This window comes from Labrus bergylta, chromosome 20, assembly GCF_963930695.1.
Source record: "Labrus bergylta chromosome 20, fLabBer1.1, whole genome shotgun sequence".
NCBI lineage: Eukaryota > Metazoa > Chordata > Actinopteri > Labriformes > Labridae > Labrus > Labrus bergylta.
This window is the reverse complement of record NC_089214.1, coordinates 17,466,742-17,479,027: the sequence shown is the minus strand read 5'-3', so window position 1 is coordinate 17,479,027 and position 12,286 is coordinate 17,466,742. Positions and strand designations below refer to the sequence as shown.

Sequence of the window (12,286 nt, the reverse complement as noted above, 5' to 3'; positions counted from 1 at the left end):
TTATAATGAGGTCAGAGTGAGCTGTGGGATTTCATCCTCCTGGGAGACACACACACACACACACACACACACTAACACAGGAGAATTGTAGCCATGTATCACTCCTGCAGAGAGGGGCTGCCTCTGTCCACAGGAAGAAGAAAAGGAGGAGCAGGAGGAAAACCCAGACGACAGTGAGGTTTTTAAGGATTTTAGTCATAAACTGATAGGTTGGAGTGATTTCATGTTCACCCTCTAGTTAAAACGCATGCAGGACTTCTTCATTATTAAACAAGAATGACGTTCACTCATCTTGCCTTTGCTTAAGAATATACAGATTCCCCCAGTCCCTACTGCAAACCCAACTCTCTTTAATAATTCCTGTAACACGACAACAGAAAACAGTGCCTCTTGTCTCCAAACACCTTTTTACCTATACCCACATTCATTCACTCAAGAGCTATCCTGATTCAATTTCCCTCTGCAGGATCAATAAAGTGTATCTGATCTCATCTTAAAACATCAAAGGTCAAACCAAAAAGTGCTTACCGATTGGATGATCCCGCCTCCTCAGCTGCTCCCTCACTCCTCCTCTTTCAGGGTGGTGCCCGGGATGTGGTCCTGCCCCCCCCTCTCCACACTCCCCCTGTAAAGACATCAAACACCAACACTTATAACAATTTGTAATGGAGAAAAACACCAACTGTCAGAGTAAAAACATTCATAAATCTGCTGTTAGCATGGAGTCCCAGCTGACAGAAGAAAATTAAGTATACTTCATAGATATTTACATGAATAATCAAAGTGGAAATGAGAGAAAATGTATTAAACTTCAAAAGTTTAAGTCATACATCTTTTAAATCAGTTGGTTTGGTAAAGAAGAACTATCATTGTATTAAAGTGCTCATAATTTCTACTCCGTAGTAGATCCTGTAGGTTTTGGGTAGCCCTGATGTGTACCAACTCAAAAATGTGACTACTCATTGAAACGGCACAAACTCAAGCACTGTGATTGGACTGCTGGGAAGCATCTTATTTCCTGCATTAACAACATTTCTGACCTTGCTGCTCTTTTCAAATCTATGATTTTGTAATCCATCAGTTGAATATACTTCATACTCGATGCTTTCGCTCGAGGCGTAATTATCTAAATTCCAGGAAGCATTTCGAGATAGGTGCAGGGTCTCTCATTTGATCCGTCTGCATCATTAAGAAATGTTAACAGGGTGCTACAACACAGTATATTCAGACAGCAGCTGTACAGGACTGACACTAACAATGCTCTGCATGGTCTGTTTCACAAACACACCTTACAAACTCCCTCTCTTGTACCCTCTTGCTCTCTAAATGCCTGTCGCTTTGGCCCTCCATTAAGCCGAGCGAGCGCTCATTTAGCCTGTGTCTCTGCAGTTGGGGACGCAGGCTGCCCACTCAGTCAGATCCAGCCGTATTAAATAAATAAGGAGCGCTCTTCTGTGTAAATTATTCATTTAACACGCCTTATCCTCTTCCAACAACCTTGTTAGAGCAACTCAGGAGTGGAGAGGAGGGCGAGCGCGGGGGGGGGGACGAAGCAGAGGGGACGAGGCAGACACGGCGGCTCATGTGCGACTCAGCAGAACCTGTGGTGCATCTCTAAGCTCTCTGGGCGTTCAGTCGTAGGCGGGGGGGCTAATTCGCCCTGACACCTCCTTTGTTTCAGGGGGGAAAAGAGCTGCATGCACACACACATTAGAGCACACACAGACGTGCACAAACTTAGAGAGAAAGAGCAAAAGAAAGGAATTTTCAGTGCATATTCATAGAATAATCATTCTAGTTGTCTGGATGAATTATTGAGAAACAGGAGACTGGGACACGCAAGGCTGGAATGCGGAGCGTTTTTTTTTTCTTCTTCTTTACGGCCTGAACTCAAATAAGACAACACAGCAAGTCATCCACTCCAAACAAGCTGATTCTAATGAGCCGGGATGGGGACGTGTAGAAAAATGCTTATTGTGAAGGAAACAACAGTTGTGGAGATTAACCTGGAGGACAAATGCACGCAGCACCCGATGTTAAAACAATGTTGCTTCATGCCTCTGAACTGTAACTGTATTCAAGGCAAATGTATAAAAACACATATTCAAGGTGAATAAAATCGTACTATAATAAATTTACTATAAATACTATAAATTATTATTTACTAATAATACTATAAATTTATACCAAAATCATGCACGTACACGAAACTCTGATTTAAATATTTAAGCTCCCATTAAGGGAAACAACTTTCATTTTCAACAGTACAAAAATTACAAGTCAGAAGTCAAACAAAACTTGGCTTTTTATACTCTGTACAACTCCAGTGATGCCGAAGCATTAAGCTTCAAAGGTCAGTGTAATACACTCCAGGTATGGTGGGGGGAGATTATGTGCAAAAGCTTAAAGTCTTAGTTAACATGATTTACCTGCAACTCCAACCTCTCCTGTGATCACAATGAAAGCTTGTTTAGAGAGGAGCATGAAAACATTAAGAAAGAAATGTAAATTCCCCTTCCTCATTAGCCACACCTACAGCCGTACGTCAAATACCAACCAACTGGGAGGGAACAGCTGAATGTGACTGGGAATGAAATGGTTAATTCTCAGACAGTCCTAGGATCAGCCCGACACAGACAGAACCTGCCCCCCCCCTCTCTCTATCTCTTTCTCTCTCTCTCTCTCTCTCTCTCTCTGTCTGTCTGTCTGTCTGAGTCTGACTCCAGCGTTCAGCCCCAGAGCGGGAGGTTGTTATGTCAACTCTGACAGTGCTCATTACCAGCCTCTACGCTCTGAATTGGAGTTAACAGGCTTTGGCCCGGGCAGAGGCCAGCTAGACCCGACTGCTACAATGGGATCAGTGTGTGTGTGTGTGTGTGTGTGTGTGTGTGTGTGTGTGTGTGTGTGTGTGTGTGTGTGTGTGTGTGTGTGTGTGTGTGTGTGTGTGTGTGTGTGAGTGCTGGGAGTTAATCACAAAACACTCTTTCATTTCTAAATCACACCCTGAGGCCACTGTACATTATGGTGGCACTGATGCACAATGCAAAGTGACATCTACTGCTTATTTCCATTTTCACACACAAACTCCTCCACATGAGACGTGATGGCAGCTTCCTGCTACCAAACAGCTTCTGCTTCAGTTTGTGCCACTGTTGCATTTATATCGTGACCAAAGCGGGATAAACTCTGAAAAGTTTACACAGTGCACAGGTAAAATTATAAAATACTTCTACTACCACAGTCCGATCGACCACGCCCCTAATTATGCACAACTTTTATCCTACATTAAATCAAATCAGGTGAGTTATTTAAAAAAAAAAAAAAAAAACACCCCTGTAGAGAATGTGCCAATAAATACATTAACAAATCAGACCAAATCAATTTTTGTACCAGGCAGTAAAAATGTTTATTTCTGCTCTCAAAATGGACATTTTAATATGGGTTGTGTACATATCTTAGAGCCACTCCAAGTGAACAATTAAGGAACTGCAGTTTTTTTTACCGTTTCAGTTTTCACCAACAGAGGTTGCCCCTTGATAAAAACATGAAGCTGCTGTCTATGTTAGTCGGTAGTCAGCGTAGAATGAGATACGTCTCTTTTGAAATGTGTTAAAATTACAGCATAGATTTAAAGTGTTTAAGTAGTCACTTTACATGTTGGACAGCTTATTTAACAGTTAAGAGTAACAGCTAACCTGTTAGAAATTAAATGGTAAATGTAAAATGGACTTTTTTAGTCTTCTGACAACTCAAAGTGCTTTTACACCAGGTAACACACACCTACCAATTCACACACTGATGGTAGAGGTTGTAAAGTGACCATCAGTATTAGATAATCTTACACACTTATATGCCGCCAACAAAGCAGTGGGAGCAACTTGAGGTTGAACATCTTGCCCAAGGACACTTTGGACATGTGTCTGCAGGAGCTGGGGAACGAACCCATGACCTTCAGGTTGAGAGACGGCCGACTCTACCCGGACCACAGCCACCCTTTGATTTCACTTATTTTATGAAAAGAGTCTTGTGACAACATTTGTTATAAATTGAAACTATACAATGGATTGATTATGAAGCACTTAATTTCTAGTCTTCTGAGGACACACACATGTACACTCACAGACACGCAAATATGGTGCCAAACTGCCGATCAGATACTTACACACACACAGTATGCAGAAAAGGTGTCTGACATGTTTTGGTTGTTAGCAGTTATTTGATGCTATAGTAATAGTCATTTGTCCAGATGTACATAAAAAGCAGCATAAAGCTGTCTTTTTTTATATCCTTTAAAAACAGTGTTAAACTGTCCTGTGAAAAGCCTGTCTGCTCTCCTGCTGCTATCAGGTGTCTCTTTGGGCCTCGATGTTATCCTCAGACTCCTGCTCCTCCTCTCTGAAGCCGGTAAGCTCCGAGCAATGTCAATGATTACACTTGTGATTAAGGCTCTCCACTTCAAACGGCCTGTTGTTTACACAGGCTCTGATATGGCGGAGGGGATAAAGAGCAGGTAGAGCTCTGTGTTTGTGTGTTTGCCTTGATGGGAGGATGAATGTCATTACGCCCAGGCTCTGTGGACACACAATCATAACGAGATACAGAAAGTCATTCTGCATATTACAGCAGCTCCATCCCAGAGCTGTCACTCCTCCTCCTCCTCCTCCCCCTACAGAGGCCTATATACTATATATATTGTGTTTCGCTGAGGTATGTGGCAACATTTAGACAGGAGGAGAGAATTATCTTCAAGGCTGACTTAAGAACTTTGCTGGTTTTGCAAGAGGCACTGCAAAAAATATTACTGAAACATTTTAAAGCTAGATTTCCATCTGATTATTTTGTTGGGAAGAAACCGCGCCAAGCCTTTAATGTCTCACCGGCCGTTGGTCTTCATCGTCAGATCTGCTGCATGTCAGAGTACTTAATAAACAGGCTTCTTTTACCATATGTTTTCATCTCAGACAGAATGAGAAACACAAAAGTGTGAGGTGTCCCACAGCTGCAGCACTGCAACCTAAATTAGCCCGGACCACATGAAAAGCTGTCGTCTCTATTCCAGGCCGGGGCGGGAAAATTACAGCCCTGCTCCCTCTACTCTAGCATTAAACCTCAATTAGTGCACAGCTACACCAATGATGTCATCGCCGAGAGACCTGAGAGCCTTAAAAATAAGGGGTACTTTGCTTTACATTGAAAAGAGGCTCGCAACTGATCCACCTCAAACTTTCAGGTCTCATCTGAGAAGCTCAGCGGCTTTGAAAAGTTTATTTCATCCAACTGGTTATGAAGAAGGTGTTCTTCTTTTGATATGCCGTGAAAAAACAAAAGCACAAGAACCTGTGGCCCGCTCCGGCTAAATTTACCAGGAATTTTAATCCTTAGTCGTGACTGAGGTTTTCCCAAGAGACTAGAGGTCAGTGAGGTAGGACAAGAAAAACTCCAGGTTGACCTCCAGCGACCTGGCAGGAGAGAGATGAAGAGGATGAAGAGGAGGAGGAGGAGGGTGACGGGGCCTGGCTCCTTTCCAAACACTGTTTTTCTTTTACTGCCCATTCCTCAGAAAACCACTTATATTACACAACAAACACGCATACTAAGATGGTGAGGAACTTTCACTCATTGCTTCAAACTTTGAGCTTCAGGTTTCATCTTTGGTTCAATGTTTTATACATTTGTCAGACACGCTTTTGAAGATGTAGTCTGGGTACCAATAAGCTTCACTGCACACACACAAACTGTATGAAAAGGTTAATTTATTACTTCTATTTGTAGTCTCATGTGCAAGGGTGATTTCCAAACACTCTGAAGTGTAGCAGCCTTTAAATCAGGTTATCTGTCTATATTGAAATGCACAGATAGAAGAAATATTGTTCTTGATTTACTTAAAATAGGCAGAAATTAAATGTCTAGTTGTATTGTAATCTACAGTCAATATATTTTTCATTGCCATCAGGACCTTGTCAGGCAACAGTAGCCATGCTAAAAACACAAGTTGACTGGATATAAAGGATACACCAATCCAAATTGCCCATACTAAATCAATGTCACCTGTTCTGCACAAGACTTGTGCAAGTATTTCATAGTTGGGCACGACCGATATGGGATTTTGGGGTCAGATACTGATATCAATATTAGGGAGACAAAAACTCTGATACCGATATATTGGCCGATATCTTTCTTCGATCTATCTTCAGACTCCACTTAAGCAAACTAGGGTTTAAATGATTTGGGGGGGGGAACAATGACAATGCCATATTTTTCTTGTTGCGATATGTTGGGATAAAAAGGGAAATTACATAAAGATCAATTTTGGGTTGGGAATTTTCTGATTTCAAATCTTAACCCCCTCATCACAAGCTGGGTACAGCCGTCTTACAGCGGCTCGGAAAACACACACACAAGTTGGAGGCTCTCTGATATAATTTGGTTATATTGCACAAAAATGTAAAGGAAACTATTAAGCTGTATCAATAATGTAGTGGACCAATAAACAGAATCAATAAAATAACTTTCCACACTCTTAGAACAACACTCTTTTCCTGCTGTACGAATGCTCTCCCTGTTAGACTTTGTTATAGAAGGTTACAATGCTCAGATCTGAGCACTTACTCTTCTGAGGACAATGTCTCCATAACACAAAAATGGGCAAAAACACAGAAATAGGACCACTAAGTAGCTATATAGCAGAATTATCCTCTAACAGAGCTCTAGGTCTCCAACAATGGAATGAAACCGTGGACACAGCCCTCCCTGCTTGGATACTGTAGTCTGAAGTCACTCTTGCTGCAGGGTCACTGTTCCTTGATGTTGTACAAAGGAGGGAGCACCTTACACACCGCTCAGCATGGGAACGCTCCCAGGCACCACCTCGTACCTTTCTCCTCTTTATTACAGAGAAGCTGTCTGAATTATGCATCGCACCTCCCAGCAAACTTCCCACCAGTCGTTGGAGCGAGCTGCCCGAGGAGCGCAGGTTTGTCTTCGGTGTACCTCCACCTGAAGAGACGGATGGCTCTCACATCTTCAAAGAGAAGTCAATCACGCCATAGATCGCTCGTACCACCCAGTGGGTTTACATAACTTTTACTCCATCTCTCACAGGTGCAGAGAAAGGGGATGGGGCCCACATTTCTCAGAAAGTGGAACAGGCTTCTTTTTTTTTCATTTTTTTGAGCTGAGCTCCGACAAAAACTTTAAGTAGGAGTAGGTGGGGGCGGTTAGAGAAGGGGGTGGGGGTGGGGGGGTTGTCGAGATCAAAAGCCTGTGAGTTCCTGGCGAGCGGACCCAATCAGCCGAGAGGGCCAAGGAGAGGAGGAGAGACAAGCGCTTCCCTTTTAAATTGATCCCACTGAGACCCTCAAGGTTCCCCTCGCAGGACTCGCAGAAAAGCGATAAAAATCTGGCCCTGTGGATCTGACGAGGAACTGGGAGGGGAGCCGGCGAAGAAGAAAGACGGGTTTCGGGGGGAGAGGCACAGAAAGAACAGAGGCGAACCGTGGGGGAAAGAGGAGCCAGTCGAGGCAGATCAAGGGGAGACGAGGGAGACGAGGAGGGTGGGCTTACTCGGCGAAGGTGCATCCAGGCAGCGTTGTGTGCCAGAGCAAGGGGAAGGGAAGGGGGGGGGGGGGGGACTGCTATCAGCTATCAAACCTGTGTTACACGTCTGATCATGTGCTCAACCAATCAACCACGGGTGTATCTTTATTCTGCCCGGTCTTGGCGGCTCAGACTTTGGATCGCTACTCACTGGCCTGAGATCAGACTCTGGACGAGGCCCGTGTCGTTATCCTCAACATGTCGGGCCTCAAAGGAACAAGCACTATCAGAGCAGCCCAGAGACCCCCGCAGCCTGCCAGACACACTGAAGACCTGCCCAGTCACCCTACCCAGCACACACACCAACATCAAGGTGCTGTGTGTGTGTGTGTGTGTGTGTGTGTGTGTGTGTGTGTGTGTGTGTGTGTGTGTGTGTGTGTGTGTGTGTGTGTGTATCCTCTACGACTGCATGGATGTGTTGTACATTACAAAGTCAATATCAAAGGGACTCCACAGTCAGTGAAAGAACAAACATCTACAACAGATCACTGTTCAGCTGTCAGATGTCATGACTGACCCCAAAGAGGAAACGATATATCCATTGGGTTTAACAAGAGAAGCAACAATAAATGGGTTGGTTTTCAGTGAATATATGAATTACCAACTATTTTCTTAATTTCTTCATTGGTTTGAGTACTCTTTAAAGAAACATGTCACATGACCGGCAAAGAGGCTTGGAGGGCAAAAAGAGTTAATCAAAGTAGCGCCCACCACTAAACTAGGGCCCGACCGATATTTGAATTTTTGGGGCCTATACCGATACTTGGGAGAGAAAAAAATCGGATACCAATATATCAGCGATATCTTTGTATATAAAAGATATGCTTCGATGTATAAAATCTGCAGCGATAGATAGATGTAAATTTACACTTTTAATGCATTGATCCCTCAAAAGCAGTAATTTAACACTTGTGGAAAAGATATACATTGTAACAAAGACAAGACGGTCACTCAACTGGAAAGTAACTGCACATGCCCGTGCATCACCACTTTACACTCTGGAGCGTGATAATGCTTGTTGTAATCTATATATCACCCTCTTCTGGTGGAAGAGACGTGCTAGTGTAATACAATAAAAATCTAATTATATGCTTTTTGACTGTTGAATTAATATAGTAAAATAAGTGCATATGTGTGTGGCGGCCGATATTATCGGCTGGCCAATTAATCTGTCAGGCTCTTCAATAAATAAATAAAAAGTGAACAAACTTGTTGGGTGCTGCCAAAGGAATTTTTAACATCGCTGACTCTTTTCTTCTCTGTACTTAAGGGCTAAACTGTTTTATCAAGTTAAGCTGGACTAGAACATGTTGTTCCGAACATTTAAAAACATAATCTAATTTAATGAACGTTCTGGACATTTTGTGCAGAAAAATGTGTACAACCTGGAGTTTCTTCACAGGGATTCCTGAATAATAAGAACCCTTAATATAAATAGAAGACTGTCATTTTCCTGACTTGAATACCCTTTTTGTTTTCGACTTTTTGTTCCAGGAATTCCATCAGAACAGGGGACCTTGTTTTTCATTTTCAGAGATTTAAAAATAAATAAATAAATCACATTAGCGTTTCTTTTTACAGTGAGATTAGAAAGACGATGGTCCAATGTCACATCATGGCCTCAGCGTGTCTCTGCAAGGCCTTGATGGTGAAACATGCGAGGTCTGTTCATAAGTCAGGTCTGATTCCAACATATCATAGATTATAATCAAAATTACATGATATTAAAATAGTTGAAATACCTAATCATTAGTTATTCATGTAGCAGCACTATGAGCTCTGTGACTCCTGCAGCTTGTAATAAAACAATGTAGGTGTGACAGAGAACCAGAGCGGAGCATGAATAACTTACAGCCTCATAAATAAGCAGATCTCTACTAATATCATTGAAGAAGCCCTGAGGCTGACACACCCCCTTTGAGCCAACGCCCCTCCTTCCTCTGTGACGAACACCCTGAAATCACGTAACTATTCAACATCAATATTTTGACATTTCATTCAGCTGACTCTACACACGGAGCCATTTATTTAACTAGCTGGAGGGAGAGGCGGCTCTACGTGACCGGGCCTCAGTTGCTACAGGTAACCTTTTTGGAGGGACTTAGCGTGGCAAATTGATTGCCGAGAGCGCAGACTCATCATGAGTGCTAATTTTCAGAAGCAGCCGCATGCCGGAGCGGGGAAATAAGAGGCTCTATTTATAACCGAGGGGAAACAGGAGAGGGGGATTAGCTTGTCATTAGAATAAAGAGCGCAGAAGAAGAAGAATCAATTTCAGGGTTTAAAAAGCTGACAAACACAGTTCACTTCTTCTCTCTCCCCCTCCCTCCCTCCATCTCTGCCTCTGGCTCTCAGCTCACCTTTTGACTCAACATCCTACGACCAGAAGAAATGCAAGTGAGTTTCTTGAGAAGGCAGGCTCTGACTTCACAAAACTTCTTCTATTTCTGGCCCAATTAGGGTTTATACAACAACACAACAGTGTGAAAATGATAGTGAGTTGTCCTCATATGGCAATGCATGGTAATAGTTAGTTGGAGTCTGACTTCTCAAAAAGATCACGTTACTCTTTTCTGATTAAGAAATAAACACCTAAATCTATTTATTCCCCTGTTGGTCAGCAAATAGCACTGAAGTTACTTTTTGGAACAGTAACAGTGTGCACATTTTAATTCAATACATACATTTTAATTCTGTCAAAGTAGCCTGAAGAAGGAGACGATCACAAACATCCAGATCATTTTAGCTCAATCTCTGTGATATGATCCACATTGTTTCCAGCTTTCAGAGCTGCACTCAGCACAGACATCTTTAGAGACTGTGTTCATGAGGAAATGGAACCTCAATCTGTCAGGAAGAAGAAACTCTGATGTGCTAAACACGGCAACAACAACCAGCATGAAGGATAGATCGCACAGGTGGAATGAGAAAAATCTCCAGCACCAAATCTTTAATGTGATAATCTCACCTGCATAGACTCATATATTTTCATATCTTGTATGTTTTAATTCAGAGGTTTAAAAAAAAAAAAAAAAAGAAGATAAAATAGCATTTTTAGTCCATCTATGTGCTTTGAGTCATGTTTGATGATATGGACGCCTCACACAATAAGATGAAGACAAAGTTCAATTTTCCATCAAAACTTGGCATGGTCTTTTGAAATCTATTTTCCATCCCTCCACCAACTCTACTGAGAGTGACCAACTTTTAGAAAGGAAAACTTGACAAAATTAAGTTGCTATTGATGCTGTGAAGACAATGATAGTTCCTCAACATGGTGCTTATATGATGTTAATAATAAACTATGTCTTCACTACGTCTGGCATTCCATTATTTTTAATTACAATCTAGGTATTTAAGACTCTGTTTGGATTAGAGTATTTTCATCCTTTCAATTTTCCTTCTTTTTGTCACCCATTGGTTTCTTTAGATATTATTTTCAGTCATAGCCTAAAATAGTGTTTTTCACTTTTATCTTTTTACAGTGCACCTGGTTTCACTCCAGGTGTGCAGAATGGAAAATGCTGATTTCCCCACATGCCTTTGGGATCTAAACCAGGAAGGAAGCTTGAGGCGACCCAAACCTGTTCAACCTTCCATCCCCTCCTGACCTGGGCCATCGTGTGCCCACAGTTTAACCTGGCTAAGTCCCGGGGACAGGAACCTCACAGGAAATGGTGTAACTACACACGAAAAGGAATTCATGCAAGGAGGTGGGGTGAAAACCAAATATTACAAAGTAAACTTTCCCACCAACGCCGAGGTGAGTTAAGAAACTTGGGTTCAGCCCACATGGAGGAGCTAAGCTGGGTGTAGGAGGAAGCATTGGAAGTAGGGCTGAGTAAAAACATGGATCCATCAATGCACTGCAATTTAATTTCTCCCAATTTAATACGGATTCAAGAAATCCTGATATTGTTTTGTTGACAAAGACTAAAGCACGTTCTGAGCGTAATTATAAGTTCACTATTTAAAACTCACTGAGGTTGACGGTATCATATACGTCTTTAAAATTGTTGATTTACAATATCAGCTCTAAAAATGGAACTCTATGATGTAACAACTTACCAAAAAATCATGTCACTTCGCGCAAAGCTTTCCAGTAAAAAAAAAACTTTGGGATAGAAAAGCCCTTGGATGTCACAGAAATTCACAACGAGAAGATCAGTGTATTTTCAGAGACTGTCACCACAGCCTGCTCTCATCACAACTGATTTTAATGGATTCAACCAATTCAGCGTATTCTAGTATCAATAGATATACCTTTGATATTTATCTTCTTTTGTATAGTCTTATAACTATTTACACACTCCCTGACATTCCACAAGGCCATATCATACTCCATGCATGATCAGGGAGAAGAAGAAGACTGCAATGGTAAAAATACATTTTGGAGTCGTTGTTGTTAAACATTAACAATAAGGCACGCAAAATGATTTAACAAATATCAGAAGGTACTGTAATGAATTGTTATTTCTGTCATTTAGGCGTATTATTGAATCGATATAGAATCGTGACCCTAATAATCAAAATTGAATTGAATTGTGAGGTTATGATAATACCCAGCCCGATTTGGAAGGTATTATCTGTTTGCTACACCTGGCCTCAAATGCAGGGATGGACTAAAGACAAGCTCTCCAGTGTCACCTGCAGATGAAGCTGCCAAGACTCTCCACATTACTGATGCAGC

The 12,286-nt window shown here is 41.9% G+C and overlaps 1 protein-coding gene across 3 annotated transcripts in view; it reads right to left on the bottom strand.

Annotated features, from left to right (window-relative positions):
• The window catches only part of znf438 (zinc finger protein 438), a 61,228-nt gene that overhangs the window by 16,162 nt on the left and 32,780 nt on the right, over positions 1-12,286 (bottom strand). For all 3 annotated transcript variants that reach the window (XM_065949022.1, XM_020638583.3, XM_029278200.2), the window contains exon 2: positions 529-625. The gene's annotated coding sequence lies outside the window, so the exon portion shown is untranslated. The remainder of the gene's footprint in view (positions 1-528; positions 626-12,286) is intronic.